The sequence below is a fragment of the Phymastichus coffea genome, unplaced genomic scaffold, assembly GCF_024137745.1.
Source record: "Phymastichus coffea isolate CEN01 unplaced genomic scaffold, Cenicafe_Pcof_1.1 PCOF00016, whole genome shotgun sequence".
Taxonomy (NCBI): domain Eukaryota; kingdom Metazoa; phylum Arthropoda; class Insecta; order Hymenoptera; family Eulophidae; genus Phymastichus; species Phymastichus coffea.
The window spans coordinates 4,021,140-4,039,513 of record NW_026706827.1 but is presented as its reverse complement, the minus strand read 5'-3'; the positions used below and the strand labels follow the sequence as shown (position 1 = coordinate 4,039,513).

The window sequence follows — 18,374 nt, the reverse complement described above, 5'->3', positions numbered from 1 at the left end:
AGTGTTTTTATGTAAGCCCACGTGCAACATTTCGGATATTTTACGTTTCTTGGCTTTGTCCCAGTCAAATTCGTGTGAGAGAGTTCTTCTATGTGTAACTACTACTGTATCTGAGTCAATGTTTTTTGTGCATATTTGATCTAATTTTTAAGGATCGCTTACTTTCACCTATATCGACAGCTAAACATTGTTTGCAGTTAAAACTGTAGACAATACCAGTATTGTCGAATAAATCAGATTTGACTTTTCCTAAACGTATGAACTCTTGTAATGGTTTTTGTAATAAAGATATTGGAGTAATGTCATGTTTTTTTAACACAGAAGAACATTTTTTAAAGATGTTACAATTATTTGGAATAGCGACTGTAGGTAGCTTTTGATTTATTGATTTTTTAGAATTATTCTTCCCTTTTTTATATTTGTTAATCCGTTTGTGTATGTGTTCTTTGATAAATTCAGATGAAAATTATTCTTTTTCAGAATATTAGTAACTATTTTTAAATTGCGTGAAAGAAATTTGTTCATAACGTTTGTCCAATCCCTCCAAGACTAAATCACAAGATATATTCGTGAATAAAGAATTTACATCTAATGATATTAAGACGTGATCGTTTGGAATAAAAATATCTTTTAATTTCTGTTTTAACTGTACACTGTTTAAAATATGAGAGTTAGGTTTATTTATAACTGTTTTAAGAGCATTATATAAGAATTTTGCTAATTTGTGAGTAGGGCTATTAATTGATGAAATTATTGGTCGTATTGGCCCATTTTCTTTATGTATTTTTGGTAATCATTTTGCTATGGATGTGTCGGTTTGAATCAAATCATTATTATGCCAATATTTATTCAGGAAACCATTATTATTCCAATCTTTTAAAATTATTTTTATGTCTCCTTGTAATTTGCGACGGGGGAGAGGGAGGGGAAAAATAATTGACAGGTATTTCTCCGGTCTCGCACTGTCGCCAGCGGCGCGCAGTCAGCCGAGACAACGTATGCAGCTTTTATTTAATTTTGTTGGGCGCCAGCTACCGTGCTCTCGCGTTAGGAGAGCAGGTAGCGCTGCAACGTTGGCTGACTCGGCGTGGTCCTGCTGGTCGCTGTGATGGTCGGGTGGTTTCCCCGCTGCCTCCCTCCTCGTCGCCGTCGGTGCTCTGCGCGCGTAGCTATCACCTGTGAAGGATGAAGTGGGAGCGCGAAGTCCTAGGCCACGAATTCGTTCGAGTCTAAAGCGGGGAGACGTATCGAGCGAAAAGGGGTAAGGGGGGCAATGGGTGGTTTACAAGGCCACCCACGGATGCGGCTCGTTCGACTAGCTAGGTGTAGTTCGGGGCATGGCGGCTCCTAATCCAGAAGCGGGTACATCGAGGGGGGCGTCGCAGGGGCGCCCCGACCGACGGACTAGTGGTCTAGGGGATAGCTCCTTCCCTGGACTGGTAGCGTGGTTCCCGCGACGGCGGCTATCGGCTAGGTGACAATCAGGGTATTCGCGCACGCGCTTACCGATCTCAGACCGATCGCGAAGCTACGGGGGATGAGGCGATCAAGTGGGTGTAGTCAGTAACAAGTCGGGTGTAAAGGTAATTCAAATTTATTATGCAAAACTTCCCAGGTCAACCCCAGTGATCTATCCCTCGCGATGGTCAGCCTGGTCTAGGTTACTAGGGGACGCGAGTGGCGTACTACGACGCGAAGTCGATCTAGGCAGACAATAGCTCGGATAAATAATTTCGGGTTTCGGACACGGTCAAGCAATGTCGATTTGTTTATTCGCGGCGATAATTCCAGCTCGTCCGAGGTAAATATGCGTAGGAATTCAGTCGGTCGCGCGAAGGTTAGTTACTGCTCGCGGCGTTGTTGGCACTTTGTAGCGATGATCGCGAACAAAACAAGACGACAATGTATATCCGAACTCTGCCGGTCAAGCGAAGGTCTAGCACGACTCGCGTAATATTTTCGATCGGCTCGGAAAAGGAATTCGTAGACGCGCACACTTAGGAAACTCGTTTCTCGGACGACAACAGTATAACGGCACAAGACGATGCTCGGAAGGTCGGTGGCGAAAACACGCGCAACAACGAAGGCGAATATGTGAAGGTCATGCGATATACCCGCGCCGCGGACATTCGGCAATCATGCGGCGATTTAGCCTTTCGGACATGGAACAATGAGACAACGCAACAAAGGGAAAGCTCGGAAAATTGGCGGTAAAGATATATGATCGCAAAACGTAAGGCGCACGAAGGTCGTACGACACTCCCGTCCCGCGAACGTGCGGCAATCACGCGACAGCTTCGCCTCCCGGACAATAGACAACACAACGGCTCGACAAAGAGATTTTCAAAGGTCAGCAACGAGTAGGCGCGAATATCACATCATCGAACGCGCGAAGGTCGTACGGCACTCCCGAAACGCGACGGTCAATAATTACACGACAATCTCGCGTTTATCGGTTATATAAGAATTAAGGGGAGAAAAGCGTACTTACTCCGATAGGATTTGAAGACGATTGCGGTTGCGGCCACTGCCGTCAAGGCCGCTGTAGCGGTCGTTACAATTATCGTAGGCGTCGCCGTTATTACTATTGTTGCGGGTGCTGTCGCCGCTGCTGTCACTTCGCTACTCTATCACTATCTCTCTATCGCTGCTTTTGTCACTATTTTCTTTATTCTTCACTACCTCGCACTACTTCTCACTATTCTCACTACTCTCACTACTTTTTTTCTGTTCTCACTACTCTCACTACTTCCACTACGCTTTTTCGCTTCTATTTTCTTCTCTCTGCTTCCATCTGCTTCTATCTGCTTCTATCTGCTCTATCTGCTCTATCTGCTTCTATCTGCTTCTATCTGCTCCTATCTGCTCTATCTGCTTCTATCTGCTTCTATCTGCTTCTATCTGCTCTATCTGCTTCTATCTGCTTCCTCGGGTACCGCGCGTCAGCGAGGCTCGGCGGGTACTTCTCGCCGTCAAGGCTTAACGGGTACTGGCGCGCCGTTTTTCGGCGACGCGCCGCTTCTCTTATCTTACTTCCCCTTAGTTATTGTTGATTGGTCGGCTTGTTGCTAAGCCGGGTCTCAGCGCCGTCTATACCGATATTTTTGCCCGCGCAATTTGTTTATTGGTCAGTTCTTCGGGCCTAATTTGCCTACTGGTCGCGGAGATAGCGTCGGTTTTCACTCATTAGCCCAACCACCCCTAAGCCGATAACGATTGGCCGGTCAAATAGCGTCACTTGTCTATCCTCTTCTATCCACTGCTCGTTGGTCTTACCGATTCCCCTCACTCGCGTCCGATCGGTCTAGTATCGGCGGTCTTGCTCGCTCTCACGCGCTCGGTCGCCCCTACTTCTAGTCTAACTAGGTCTGCCTTAGTTAACGGGGGCTTGCGATCAGTTGATCGCGGCTGGAAACTTTAAGGGCTTCTAGCTTCCCGGGGGAGTATCGGATCGGGTCGTGAGTGCGCGAGGGGTTGTACGCGAGCGTAAGGGTCGTGCGAATCGGTCAGGGAGACTGCTGGGGGCCATAGTTCGCGAGATCCGGACGTGCGTGGGCGGGTATATGCGCTCGTGGCTGTTCTGCCGCAAGTGCCAGTAGTATATATATTTTTTGTGTGATGACGCATCATCACAAATTTTTTCAGAGGGTTTGATTTCACTTCGATATAAGTGATATTATCATCGAATACAGTATTGATTTTTTCTAAATATTCTTTTTTCGACATAATTACTATGACATTACCTTTGTCTGCGTTTGTAAACATAATATCTGGATACATTTTCAGAAAATTTTTTGTTGCTTTTATTTTTTTATTCAATTCTTTTTGTTCAATAGATATATGTTTTACGTTTTAATTAGCTGTTTCTAATATTCTCGCAGACAAAGATAATGTGCCATTACGACCAATAATTTCATCAATTAATAGCCCTACTCACAAATTAGCAAAATTCTTATATAATGCTCTTAAAACAGTTATAAATAAACCTAACTCTCATATTTTAAACAGTGGACATTTAAAACAGAAATTAAAAGATATTTTTATTCCAAACGATCACGTTTTAATATCATTAGATGTAAGTTCCTTATTCACGAACATATCTTGTGATTTAGTCTTGGAGGGATTGGACAAACATTATGAACAAATTTCTTTCACGCAATTTAAAAATAGTTACTAATATTCTGAAAAAGAATAATTTCCATCTGAATTTATCAAAGAACACATACACAAACGGATTAACAAATATAAAAACGGGAAGAGTAATTCTAAAAAATCAATAAATCAAAAACTACCTACAGTCGCTATTCCAAATAATTGCAACATCTTTAAAAAATGTTCTTCTGTGTTAAAAAAACATAACATTACTCCAATATCTTTATTACAAAAACTATTACAAGAGTTCATATGTTTAGAAAAAGACAAATCTGATTTATTCGACAATACTGGTACTGTCTACAGTTTTAACTGCAAACAATGTTCAGCTGTCTACATAGGTGAAAGTAAGTGATCCTTAAAAATTAGATCAAATGAACACTGTAACGGGGTGCGAATTTCGTTTTATTCCTGTATCTCGCGTGATGCGCAGTCGTGCCGGAATGCACGCGGCGAAATCGAAATATTCACGTTTTGCTAACCGGAGAGCAGGGGGGAACAGGAGTCAGTCAACCAACGGACTAGTTTATTCATCAAGTAATTTACAACACGTATTGCCCGCGCATTTACGCTTGTACGGCGCGCGCGACAATATCATGCATCGCTAGTTCGTTCACAATCTTTCGTTCGCGACATTCGTTTGCATACCGATTTTCTCATAATCGCCGGTACGAGGGGAGAGCAATCAAGCGCTGTCGTTTAACAAAAATCGCGACGCAAAACTGGCCAGCTTACCTTGAGTGTACGATCGCACTATCAGGGGGGAGCAAATCAGTATCTCCTCTGGTATCTCAGGTTGCCGTCTCTATCACAACAAAGTGTTTATTTTGTCGGGTGGATGGATTCCACGACCTCGTGGTTGGCCTACGATGGCGATGACACCACTCACTCCGAACGATAACAACAAGGGCAATTATTTATGTACTCGCTTCCGCACTCTTTTAATCGTTCGTGTCTGTGTCTGGCTCCTCTGCGCTTCTTGATGCTCGGATGGCTAATCCTCGACTGGTTTATTTTACCTTTGCGCGCGTTCCGCCCCATATCGGACCGAGTTCCAGTTTTTTGCTTTCCCCCGGCCAGTGGGTGCTGCCCTCGTAGGCAGCCGCGTGATCGAGACGGTAGCGCAAACAAGACGTTTACCGTCACAACACAAAAAAAACATTGACTCAGATACAGTAGTACACATAGAAGAACTCTCTCACACGAATTTGACTAGGACAAAGCTAAGATATTGGATTATGCATGAATTACAAGAAACGCAGAATATCCGAAATGTTGCACATCGACTTACATACAAACACTTTAAATAGAAAAAAGAATATACATTATCTTAGTCATATTTATAAGCCTTTATTAAGATTAATGAGGAAGAGATGATAGAAGAAGAATATATGTATATATATATACATATATATATTGAAATGCTTGATTTCTTACTATATTGTAACGTGACTGGCTTCGAGATGTTCGTTTTAGCCTATAATAATTTGACTACGAGAAAAATCAGATACACACATACATATAATTTGCCTTCAAAATTACATTTGCAACTTTATTGTTAATAATTTGTTGTTTTTCTGTTAATAAAGTCTGAAGAGGTCAGCAAATATGCTGGCGAAACGTTGCTGAATATAATTAAAATTAAATGAAATTCCATCTCTCACTATTTCTCTTATTTCCATTATTACAAAATTTATCATTTAAGAAATTTATAATTTATTTAAACATTTAAAATTGCTTTGCGAGATAGCGATTCAACTGTATATACTTATAAAATTTCCGAGGACGATTGTTACCGGACTGTCTATTTTATAATGGCAAAAAGATTAATTTGCGAATTCATTATTTTATTATTATTTAAAAATTGTTTGTTGATTTTGATTTTAAATAATGTTTGGCGTATCACAAGTGATTTTTGGTGTAAAAAATTTTAATCATTTTGTTGTAAATTTTGTGCTATTCACTTATCTAACTTTAATTATTTATAACTTCAAGAGGCGATTTTTCTTTGAGAAACGATTTATACTAAACAATTCGTCATCTTCGACTTGATTTTTTAAATCACCAACTTGTAATTTCGCGTGTACTATGCTCGAGAAAATTTGTTTAAAATTTGTGCAAATATCAAAAATAGCGTTGTAGGGGGTACGAAGTGTAAAAAGGACCCTTTTTGGCAAGCATAAATTCGCTCGTCGTTGTGGTAAGAAGGGACTTCAAATCCTACCTTACTTAGCAGCGCAAGCACTATTTAGAAATAAAGACTCAGCATTTACCTGAGATCTGATTTCATTACTCAGTGTTTAGCTTTGCTATTCTTATATAATCCTGTCTTATATAATAGTCTAAGAGCTCAACTCATAAGACCCTCTCTCTTATAAAAAAAAGCAGCCTTAGACTATCCTAATTTTGCCTAGAAATTCGAAGTAGCGAACTGCGTAGATGATACTATGTTGACTGTTCGATGATTGAGTCAATAGCAATTTTGAAATATAACTATGACTGTTATTTTTGATCACATCAAGCATATAATACTACGTATCAACTTCTTGCTTGCTCTCGGAAACGCGATTTACACATATATCTTAGAATCCGAACTTTATTATAAGGTAGCATAAGACTAGACGTTACAAAAGTTTAGCAAGCAACGTGCAGGAGGTTTGAAAATGCCAAGGATTGATTAGAAAAATTAAGAGCAGAAAAAGTGGAGAGGGAAAAATGCTTGTGTTGTAAAAGGCTCTAGAATCATAGACTTTGAATACATGTCTGAGCAAATGTATTGTAGTAATTGTTTGACTTAATTCAGCTTTTCAAGTATAATGTCATAACTGCCGCCTAATAAATATTGTAACCTCTGAACACAAATACACGAATCCACCAAATGGAAAGAAAGTTTTTGCTGTAAACATAAAAACATAAACAGCTTTAGGTAAAAATAATGCATTTTTCCATTCTTATATAATTCTAATTTTTATTCATAAATGAGATAATCTGAATTTCACGTTCGTTTTTTAGAAGCTATATATACTGGTATCAGTCAATCTCATGTAAATGAGTTGTGTAACATTCTCCTAAGTTTTAATTTTTAATTGTTTAACAAATATGAAAGAATAATTGGACCATTCATTGAAACTTGCAAAAGAAAGTCGCTCAGAGGTTATAGAACGTGCTATAACAATAGAGAATGCCAATAAGTTGAAGAAAGTATTGTGAGTTTAATGATGATAAACTTATTAATAATAAATTGAATAGTTTATGTACTTGCAATCAATTTATATATCTGATTTTTAAGACCGTTTTGCTTCAAGGTTAACTTTTTATTTTGTTTTTTAAGTTTTGTAACGGAGAATTCCGGCCGTACCCGTCTGGGTTGCTCGCGACTGTCCGCACAAATTATTTATTCGGGGATTCGGGAAGCAAAAGACTTTCCCACGACTGAATAACGTGTCGAGCACAACTACGTTAAACGCACAGATTCAAGATCGGGATGAGAAGTGATACAGCGGCGAATAAACACAACAGCGGATTAACACACTAGTCGTTTAATTGTCAACAATCAATTACAATACGGCGACCTCGGACTTATACACTACGAGCGGCACAATAACAAACGCGAACGCGAAGGTGAATCGATGGCTGGTCAGCCTGCCGAATTCTTTGTGAAAACTAAATGTTATAATATATGCCCGACAAACACTTTCCGCCGATAGACTACTAACGGGTAGCCAGCAGGTCTGCCGTGCTACCAGCCATAAGCTGGCGCCCAAACATGTAAGAGAGAGAGAGAGAAACAAGAGGAAAAACGCGGCACCGACCTCGACCTTCAGCCTCTCTGACGGCTGGAGCGCTCCGCAGTATGACGTCACTGGTGTGCTCCTCGCTGACAGTCTTGCTGATGTTGTCGTAGCTGTTTGTCTTCTTACTCGTCCTCTCGCTCGCTCCACAATATTACTGCCCCAATCCGTTGTTTCGCTCGATGATTGCTGTTGTCGTCGTCTTCGTCGAATAATCCAAAAGCGATTTCAAAAAATGTAGTTTCAAACTCATCTAACATTTCATTTTTTCAGAATTCAACATTGTAGACACAATAGTTTTTTACTTTGAATTCCCTAGAAATTTCTTGATGACCTTTTTGAAACTTATTCAAGCTTCCTTTTCAAAAGGTGTCATAATTTGGATAAAGTAAGGATCTTTTATAAGCTTCCGGCCCAACAAAAATACCGTCCTTGATTTTCATATTGCTCAGACGAAAAAAGAAATTTCTATTGTAAATGAAACATTCGCCTTCGGTATTCAAAGCATTTACCAATTGTGTCATTAAACCTAGTTTAATGTGAAATGGTGATAATCAAATGCTCTTTCTCTTTAAAAAATGTTCATAGGCTACGTTATATTGCCCAACTTTCTATTCCAATCTTTCAGGACAGTTTTTCCTTACGCAATGTTCACTTTTTGTACGGATATCTCAAAGGCAAAGTAAATAGGGGTATTTTATGTTGTTCGATTGTATATTAAGTATTAAATTTATCATCTTGAAGTCACCACAAATAAGCCAATTATGAATACTGTAATTCAACTTTATGATAAGAAATTGGAAACTATCATAAGATACTTAAGTAAAGTTGAATCATCTACAAGAAGAGTGGCCTATTAATTCCCGTTATATAAGAAGACTGCTTTATGACTTTCATTAGAAGAATTTATAAAAAGACGTGAGTTCTCTGGTTTATATAGTTAGTTTATTTATTTACAACTTATATGTTACATTTGGTTTTCATTTCCTATATTACAATTGTGTCTCGTATCCAGTTTGTGTAATTGATAATGTATGTGTTCTGTGTGTGTGTGTGTGTGCGTGTGTGTGTTTTGTGTATATGTGTACGTATGTAGGTGTGTCTGCAACTCTTGCGTTCCCGACTTCTGCTTCTGTCTGTTCAGCTTTTCTTCACATTTTTCTGTTGACTAATCTTCTCTTCCTCTCTCTCTCTCCAAAATCTGCCTTTTCCGCTCTTCTGTTTTTCTCTTTCTTGCATATTTTCTTTTCAACTTTTTCCTTTGTTATTTTCTTTTGCCTTTTCACCTTTGCCTTTCTTTTGCTGTTGCTCTCATTCTTGCAAATCATTTCATCTATCTTTCTCCTCGTTAGGGCTTTAACACCTTTTTCTTATTTTCTATTGCTCCCTCTGCCTTTCCTTTCCTCAACCTCACTTATTTTTCCTTAGTATCTTATAATTTGTCTTCTAATTTACCTTTTTTTTCTCTTCTTTGATTCTTCTTCTTTTCTATTTTGCTCCATCCTCCAATACCTGCTTCCTCTTGCTTGTGTAGTTGCTAGTACTTGTATTTTGTGTGTGTGTGTGTGTGTGCATGTGTATGTTTATGTTTGCGCGTGTTTGCGTGTTTTGTGTGTGTATGTGTGTGTATGTAGATGTATCTGTGAGTCTTGCTCCTCTGTCTTCTGTTTCCGTCTCTCCTTAGGGTCTTGCATTTTCGTCCTCTTGTTTTTCTTTTTCTTTCTTCTCTTCGTTTCTTTTTCTTTTCCATTTTATCTCCCTCATCCACGCTATCTTTTCTTTGCTTCCTATTATTATTTTTTTCCATTCTTCCCCTTCCTTTCTGCTTTTTTCCAATTTTCTTCCTTTTTCATACACATTCTGCATCTCTTATTTTCTTCTTTTTCCCAATACTTGCTTCCTCTCGTTTCATTACCTAACCTAAACCTTATTTGTAGGCCTTTTATTCTTCCCTCTCCTTGAATTTCCTTTAACCTATACCTTTTCATTTCTTCTTTCAGTTCTTTCCACTCGTTTGTGTATCTTGATTTTTCTAGTTTTTCTTCTAGTTCTTTTTCTTCTTTTTTCTTTAGCTCATCTCTTATTTCTTCCCAAAATTCTTCCCTCATTTCATCTCCCTCTTCCCTCTCTCTGTATATTTTACTTTTTTCTAGCCTTTCCTCTCTCTCCTCCTTCTTACCCTTTTTATATTTTTCATTTCTTTCCCTTTTCTTTAGTTCTCTCCATGCTTCTTTTTTTATTGAGCCATCTCTTTCTTCTCTTATTTTGTTTTCATACCTCATTGCTCTTTCTAATGCTGTTTCTTTCATTTCTTGTCTTCCTGTTTCCCATCGTATTAAGTAACTTGGCGTGTTTCTATCTAATTTTAATATCCACTTTATGTATTTTAGTTGTAGTCTCTCTATTTCTTTATATCTCTTCCATCCCCAGATTTCTGCTCCATACATAATCACGCTTTTCGCCAGTGCATCAAACAGGTTCATCCTTAGCTCCCAATTTTCTCTAAATAGTTTTTCTTCTAGCCCCCCATAGTCTTCCGAGTCCCATATTTATTTTCCCTTCTACCTTCTTTATCTGCTTTTTATTTCCGTTAATTCTGCTTATCACATATCCCAAGTAGTTGTACTCTTTAATCATCTCTATCTTCTCACCTTCCCATTCGAATTCTTCTTCCTTCCCCCTTCCTCCTCCTCTCCTGCATTTCATCATCTTTAATTTTCCTACATTTAACTCTAATCCCCTTTCTTCCAGGTATCTTTTTAATTTTGTCAGCATTGCTTTCATTCCACTTTCACTCTTTGCCATCATCACTATATCATCTGCATATCCTAATGTTCATATTTTCTTCCTTCCTATCACTACCCCTCCTTCCTGCACCTGCTTGATCTTCACTTACAGGTCGGCGAAGGCAAGATTAAATAGCGTGGTGCTCAAAGGGCACCCTTGCCTTACGCCTTTGTAAGTCTCAAACTCCCCAATTGTTTCTCCTCCAACTTTTACCTTACTCCCTGTTTTCTTGTATATTTCTTCTATTCTTTTCCTAATTTTTCTATTTATCCCTTTCTCTTTCATTGTTTCCCATATTTTCTTCCTCTTTATCTTGTCAAAAGCGGCCTTCATGTCGGCAAAGAATACAAACAGTTTTCCTCCTTTTTCCGTTATTTCCTTCCTTATTATTGTTTTTAATATATATATATATTACGTCCATTGTTCCTCTTTTCTTCATAAATCCCATCTGCGTATCGCTTAGCGTTTCTTTAGCTTCTAGTTCTCTTTCCAGCTTTTTCCTCAGTATTTCCGCATATATTTTATATCCCGTGTCCATCAGCGTTATTCCTGTATAGTTTTCTACTTCTTCTTTCCTCCCTTTCTTATATATTGGTTCTATTATTCCCTTCCTCCATTCTTCCGGATATCCTTCTCCGTTCCATATTCCGTTTAAGCATTTGTCATATCTTTTATCAAGCCGTCCGTGCCTTCCATCCACGCTTCATTTGCTATACCATCTTCTCCTGTCGCCTTTTTTCGCCTTCGGTTTCTTCCCCTTTGCTTTCTTCCTTTTCTTTCTCTCACAGTTGATCCTTGAAGTGCTTTATCCATTCTTCTTTTCCTATATTTTCATCTAATCCAATTCTTTTCTTCCTATTGCCATTCACTTTATCCCAGAATTTTCTTCTCATCTTATCTTTTCTTATTTCTTCTGCCACTCTTTTTCCCTCATCTTCTTTTGCTTTTCTTATTTCCTCTCTGTATTCTCTCTTTGCTTCTAGGTATTTGCCTCTGTCTCCTTCCCCTTTTCTTACCTTATTTAACTTTGCCATCACCCTAGCCCTTTTTATCTTAAATTCTTTTCTCCACCAACTTTTTTTCGATCCTTTTTTTTTCTTATCTTCTTTTTTACAACTGCGTTCTTCACTCTATTTTTTATCTCTTTCCATTTTTCTGTTCCCTCTATTGCATCGATCCATCTCTGATACTCCCTTATCCCTTCTTCGCTCCAGTCGTCTATCATTCTTTCTTCCTCTTCTTTTCTTTCTTCCGCTAATCTGTCTCCCAATTCCACCTCTATTGGTAAGTGGTCCGACTTTACCCTCTCCTTTATTTGAACCCTTTTTATCGCCTCATCACCTTCCTCGTTACCTACTACATAGTCTATCGTTGACATTCCTCTCGCTCCTATATATGTTATTTCTCCCTCTTCATCTCCTTCTTTTCTCCCATTCGTTATCACTAAGCCCATTTCTCCTAGCCATTTTATCATTTCTTCTCCCTCTGCGTTTAACACTTTATCCTTGGCCTTTATTTCTTCTAGGTTTTCTTCTGTCTCCCATTCTCTCCCTTCATTTCCTGTTCTTGCGTTGAAGTCTCCTCCTATAATTATTGTTTTTCCTCTGTTCTCCTCTATCTCTTCGCTTAGGTATTCATAGTTTTCCTTCTTCTCATGTTGCATATACACCGATGCTATTATGTATTTCCTCCCTCCGATCTTTATTTCTCCTACTATTACCTCATTTGTCCTTTCTTTCTTCCGTTCAACCTTACGAGGGTGGTCCGATAAGTACTTAGCCTCACCGCCCGATGGCGCCACTCTCGCAAAAGAAATATTCTATCACGTAGTACAACCTTCTCGATGGTTACTGTCAAGATTTCAGCCGGATTGGAGTTGTAGTTTATTTTTGAGAACGTGTAAAAGCAAGTGTGTCCGTTGATTTTTGAAAAATGGAAAAAGAGCAGTATCGGTCGTCGATTCGATTCTTGTTTTTGGAAAGGAAATCGCGCAGCGATCGAAGGGAAAGCGCAATCGTGAGACAACTTCAGAGCAATGTCTGACGCTGCTTAAGCGCAATCCGAAGGAGTTTCTGCATCGTTTCGTGACAGTCGACGAAACATGGATCCATTGGTATACACCAGGGACCAAGGAACAGTCGATACAGTGGACTTTACCCGGCGAAAGTGCTCCGAAGATAGCGGAGACTGCCCCATCGGCCGGAAAGGTGATGCCACCGTTTTCTGGGATTCACAAGGTGTGATCTACATCGACTACCTGGAGAGGGGCAAAACGGCCACAGGGCTGTACCATGCTGAATTATTGGGCCGATTCGACGTCGAATTGCAGAAAAAACGGCCCCATTTGGCGAAGAAAAAAGTGCTCTTCCACCATGACAATGCACCGGCTCACACCTCCACCGTCGCCATGGCCAAATTGGTCGAATTAAGCTACGAACTGCTGCCCCATCCACCGTATTCTCCAGATTTAGCCCCGTGCGTCTTCTTTTTGTTTCCAAACTTGAAAAAGTCACTCGCCTCGTAGAAATTTGAGTCGAATGAGAAGGTAATCGCTGCCACGGAAGCCTACTTTTCAGACCTCAACGAAACGTATTTTTCAGACGGGTTAAAGAAGTTGTAGCATCGCTGGGCCAAGTGTATCGAACTAAAAAGAGACTATGTTGAAAAATAAAACGCCACTTTTCCAAAATGTTCGTTTTTATTTTGTAGGCTAAGTACTTATTGGACCACCCTCGTACTCATCCCTTTCCTCTCTCTTACCGCCATTATTCCTCCCCCTATTTCTCTCCCCCTTCTTCCTTCCCTTCTTGAGTCTGTCTACTCTATGTTGTACCCTTTCAGTTGTTTCTCCTCACCAGTTCTTGCCTCTTGCCTCTTCACCCAGGTTTCCGTTAGCCCTATTATGTCGAATTCCCTAACATATTCCCAGTCGTCTTCCTCCATGCTCCTCATCCCCGCCACGTTCTAGAATAGTATTTTTATTGCCTTTCTTCCCTCTCTCTCCCCTTCCCTCCTCTCTCTCTCTGTTTTATCCCTATTGTTTTCGAAACCCTTCCGCCCTTTTTCTACCATTTTTCCCGCTTTCTCGCTCCACCACCATTCTTCTTCCTCTGACTTCACGCCGTTATGCCACATCTTTACCTCTTTACCTTTACTTTTTATTTCTCTCTCTTTCCTTCTTACTTCCTCTCTTATCTTCCTCTGCTTCTACGTCCAGTCCTGATCTATGTATATCTTTTTCTGTCCCAGCTTCTTTTTCTTCTTCATAATTCCTTTTTTTTGTTCCCATGAAGCGCATCTCATTTGTCACCTATTTTTTCCTCTTTCTCTCCGATCATCCTTCCCCGCTGTTCTTCCTATTCTTCTCAGATTCACTATCTCTCCTTTCATTTCTAGTTCCTCCCTCAAGCAGTCCTCTGCCTCTCCCTTCTTTTCCCATCTTAACTCACCCTCTAAGTCTCTCACTATTATATTGTTTATTCTACTTTCTCTATCCATTTTTTCTCTCATATACTCTAATTCTTTCTTATTGCCTACTTCTGTTCCTCTTTACTTCTTGTTTCCTCCTTCTATACTTTCTTTTAGTTTCACGCACTCCTCTTCCAACTGGTTCATCTTCTCTCCCCATTTTTCCTGCAGTTTCTTTTCTCTACGTTCTGCTTTTTCCCTTTCTTCTTTCGTTTCTTTCTTTCTTTCTTCTCTCTCTCTCTCTCTTATTCTCTCCTAACTTTTCCTATTTCTTTTTCCTATCTTTCTTCTCTTCTTTTCCCCTCTGCCTCCATTCTTTCCATTTTTCCCATTATTTCTTTAAATATTTCTGTCCATTCTTTCCTTTCATCCTCCCATGCCTCTCTTAAATCTCTTATATCTGCCCGTATCTTATCCATTATATCTTCTGCACCACTACTTTTTCCCACTTCTCTTATCGTGTTGTCCAATCCTTCTCCCCCTTCCCCCTCCATCTCGCTCCCCTCGCTTTCACTCTTGCATCTCTTTGCCTCTCTCATTTCTCCTCTATTATTCTCTCTCAGCCCCTCTCCGTTCTCTCTCCCCCTCACCACCTTTACTCTTTTTTTCTTTTCCTCCTTTGGGCCTTTCTTATCCATCCTTCCACCTTTATCTCTTAATTTTTCTGTTGTCACAAATCTTTCCATCACTATCCCGTACGCCTTAATTCGACTCTCTAATTCTACTCGTGATCCCACCTTTATTCCCTGTCTTACCTTTTCTGTCTCCGCCTTTACTTCTTACCGTCCCTCCTCTCTACCTGCCTTTCCCGCTTCCTGATTTTCTCTCTTAACCTCAACTTTTCTTTTTTCTTTATTCCTCTCTCTCTGCTTTTTCCTGCTCTTCTCCAAGCCTCTCTCTCTTTCTCTACTCCACTCCTCTTCCGCCTCCACGCTCTTTTCACCTCTATTTCTCTCCTCAAACACTTTTCCTCTTTAACTTTCTCACCAAAACTCGCACTCACAGCCAAGACACGTCCACACTCTTCCACAATTCTCCTTCCAATCCTCTGGTTTATATAAATCTATTTTATATAAAATAATAAGTTTTTTCGATAACATTACAATAGACAACTCCATTTTCCATCGAAAAGTACTTGATAAATTCTTTTTCCCTATTTCTGTATACGATCACATTCGTCCTCGGTAACAAGAGAATTCTTTCTTTTAGTCTAGAAATACATAACTTTCCACATATTTAGGTCACGATTAAAATCATGTAATCTAGCCTGGTCAAAAAATTGTGGACGGTCATCATTAGAAATATTTCCAGAAGGAATATATTCGCCTTCAATAATTTCGTCGGTATTCAATAGTTTATCGATTGAACGGAAAACTTTTCCTTAGTAGATTTTTTAATGCCAATTTTTTGCTGGTACTACACTTTTCACGTCAGGATATTTTATCCTATCTAAGTGCTGTTTGCTGTAACCATGCGTTTTACAGAGGCAAAAGTAGCAATCTGTATAATGATCCTGAAGTTAGTGCCAATCGGTTGGTTGGACTATTACACTGATCTGGATTCCTTTTTCATTCCATTTTGATAAATTTATTCTGCAAGAATTACAAATTGAAGTACCCATTGTTTGTCCAAAATTTTCATCAAATATCAAGCTTTTGTTCTATCATTGATTGATCGAGTGATCTATTCAATTTCGTATTTTCCGCAAAAATTACAAAATGTGTTAACTTTACCATAACAAGGATCTTTTACATTTATTTTTTATTTTTTAACTTTGAATAAATAGCAAATATGAAATTTTAATATTATATTAGAAATCACATATACGGAAACCTCATACCACTCCAAAACTTATCTTACAATACGTAAAATAAGCAACTAAGTAAAAACTCTTACATTATAACATACTTGTACATTGATGAAACACGAACTAAAAAATATTGAACTGCTATTCTAAAACTTAGTTTTTGATGTAAATATATTTTTGAGAAATCACTACAAAAATATCCTATACCGTTAGCCAACCATTCAAATATGATGTCTAACAGGGTAGGATATTACGGTTATCCTCAAGTAACGAAAAGTAGGCCCAAATGAATTCAAAATTTGCTAACGCCGATAATTTTTATATCATAATAGATTAAATCATAGTATGTCAATTTTTCTGAATTAAAGACAAAATACTTTAAGATGTAACGATAAAAATTGACAAAAAAAAACACCCACGCGCGGGCACAATGTGAAAGTCTACGATTTTTGAGCTTCAAAAAATTACCTTGAATTTAAAGGTCATATAAGTAGGGTTGGGTTGCGTTAAATAGAAAAGTGAGTTCCATCATCTTAATATAGAGATTTCAACCTTAATTATAAAAGAATTTATCCCCTCTCACGATATTTTTTACCCGGGATATCGATCTTCAAATTTGCGCCCTCTTTTAATCGGTATAAGTATTGCTTTAATTTTGTTGCAGAGTGTGTAATAGAAAATATCAATTTGATTCCTAATCACTAATTTAAATTTAGTTGCAAGTATTCCGCAATAAAAAAAGGTAAACTGCTTAGTAGTACAAATTAGTTTGGTCTTGGAAAAGAAAAAATTGTATTCTGCTATACTTGTCGACATATGATATGCATTCGATAAAGTCTTGCATAAGGAATTGATTTTCAAAATTAGAACGTTTTATCTCGCTAATATATTGAAGCTTTTGGAATCATATTTGTTGAATAAATATTTCAAAGTGAAATTGGAATAGGCTGTGATAGATAACTTATATTCATCAGGGCAGCGTTGGGCCTAACCCTTTATCGATCGTTTTCTGTCGATATCCCAGCAATGTTAAAAATAACTATAGACACTTATGCGCAGGATACAACTTTATTAAAATCGCATAAAAGTACATTAAAAACGTCATAAAATTCGAAGAATTTATAAATAAAATACAAAACTGATTTAAAAATCGAATAATCAATGGCAACGAAGATAAATGTAACCATGTAACGTTCACATTCAGGATGGAAAATTGTCTACTAGTAGCAATGAATGGGAAAATTATTTTATAAAGCTACCATGTGAAAAATGTTAGGATGTACTGGGTAGACATAAGAATTTGAAGGAACATACGTATATGATTCAAAAAATCATAACTAAACTTAAAACTGACAAGGGAACCACCCCAACTCGATCCCATCGATTTTGATGGTTTTTAGATATGTTGTAATACTCAAAAAAATATTCGACACGTGTTTTTTTCATCGGCTGACATCCACTTTTAATGGGTGAAATGCATCCCTGAAAACAACCCCGAAAAATGGTTTTTTTTAATCCAAACCCTTGGTGCTAAAGTTATATAAGTAGAAGTATCTAATTATAAAAATTATTTGGCATTGATTGTATTTAAAAATATTCATTAGATTCAGAGATATATTAAAAAAGCCATTTTTCGGGGTTGTTTTCAAGGGTGTATTTCACCCCTTCAAAGTGAATATCAGCTGATAAAAAAACACGTGTTGAATATTTTTTCGAGTATTACAACAAATTTAAAAATCATTAAAATCGGTATGGTCGGGTTAGGGTGGTTCCGTTGTGAGAAAGGTTTACTAACTGTTGGTGGGAAAGTTCCAACTTTTATTGTACATACAGTCGGACCTCTGCTACTGCACGCTCTCGGGAGTTGGTGCCCTCCACCACTGCCCGCTACGGGCTCTCTGGCGTTAGCCAATAAGAGCGCTCCGTCAGGTACGGGCATTGAGTGGCGTGCCGCGCTGGTCTCGTGGGGGGCCCGGAGAAAATGTTACAAATTTTGCTTGCATTATCACCTGATAATTTTGTTTTATATTATACACAGTAAATCATTTTACTCGAATGGTGTGATACAACTTACCCAAAAAAAAAAGTGTAGTGAAAGAAAACAAAATTATGTACTGTTTATAATTTAGAAAAATATCAGGTGATAATGCATGTTTGTAGGTACATACATAAAGTTTAAATTTTTCAAATTTTCCGTTAAAAAAAACATTATAAATAAATTTAACTATGCTTTATTTTAACAAAATCATGTACATTATACAAAATCAACATAAAAAATTAACTTAGAAAATCAACATAAAAAATTAACATAAAAAATCAACAAATAAAATCAACGTACAAAATCAACATACACATTCAGCATACAAATT

At 38.3% G+C, this 18,374-nt stretch overlaps 1 protein-coding gene across 6 annotated transcripts in view; it reads left to right on the top strand.

The window, feature by feature from the left end:
• LOC131675125 (trithorax group protein osa) overlaps positions 1-18,374 on the top strand; it is a 1,031,961-nt gene that overhangs the window by 575,672 nt on the left and 437,915 nt on the right. The window lies entirely within an intron of this gene.